The sequence below is a fragment of the Octopus bimaculoides genome, chromosome 7 (assembly GCF_001194135.2).
Source record: "Octopus bimaculoides isolate UCB-OBI-ISO-001 chromosome 7, ASM119413v2, whole genome shotgun sequence".
Taxonomy (NCBI): Eukaryota; Metazoa; Mollusca; class Cephalopoda; order Octopoda; family Octopodidae; genus Octopus; species Octopus bimaculoides.
The window spans coordinates 73974751-73975836 of record NC_068987.1 but is presented as its reverse complement, the minus strand read 5'-3'; the positions used below and the strand labels follow the sequence as shown (position 1 = coordinate 73975836).

Here is a 1086-nt window from a genome sequence, read left to right as displayed (position 1 = left end):
CGTCAAAGCCCTCTTTACTAACGTGCTAATCCGGTCTCTGAAAACCTGTCTCGACGGGAAAGACGCGTTTAGTTTCCAGTAACCGGGGCCTTGCCTATGTGTCTTATCTAAGTCTAGCGTACACGATAGATAGATAGATAGATAGATAGATAGATAGATAGATAGATAGATAGATAGATAGATAGATAGATAGATAGACAGACAGACAGATAAATAAACAGACAGACAGACATTCAGGCAGACAGGCAGACAGACAGACAGACAGACAGACAGACAGACAGACAGACAGACAGACAGACAGATAGATAGATAGATAGATAGATAGATAGATAGATAGATAGATAGATGGTGACGTTGCTTAGCTTCAGGCTGACACTGATCCAGGAAGCCGTGTTCATATTTTTATGACGAAAACTGATAACAGCACAGATGCACCCCGCTACAGATTTTCATGCACTTGTAATGCTTCCTTGGACGAAAAAGCTTCCTTTATCTTATAGTTCTTTCATAGAATTGACTATGAATACTCAATAGATCGATCAACTGAACCACAGCCTGCTTGAATATAGGCGTTAGTGACTAAGTGTCCCAAAGATACGTGTTTCCTTAAAGTAGTTGGGAGGAAGTATTTGTGTACCACAATAGTTGACAACACTGGCCCTTCCAATGACAGGTGCACCACCGTATTTCCCGGCATACAATTCGAAATTTTCAGCCTAAAATTTACAGCCGAAAGAAACGTTGGTTGGCTTATGTACCAAGATGGTTTTAGAGGACCGAAAATACCACGTGAAACGTAACAGAATTTGGAAACACTAGAGACGTTTGAATATTTATACTATTAAACTACGCTGTCGATTTGTATGCCGGAAAATACTGTGCTGTGCATGTTCCGGGCTCACAAACTATTTCCATCAAATTAATTTCATTCACAAGGCTTGCGTCGACCGGAAACTATGGCAAAATTCATAGTTCGAGATTCAAGTAGCAAGATCGAACCTGGGATCTGGTGGAGCGAACTTCCTAACCATTCAGCCATGCAGAGTTGATTATGATAGTTTAACAAATTTTTTGTGAGTGATTGTG

General features: G+C 40.5%; 1 protein-coding gene across 1 annotated transcript in view; it reads right to left on the bottom strand.

Moving 5' to 3' along the window:
* LOC106867907 (troponin C) overlaps positions 1-1086 on the bottom strand; it is a 24757-nt gene that overhangs the window by 18308 nt on the left and 5363 nt on the right. The gene's annotated exons all lie outside the window — the stretch shown is intronic.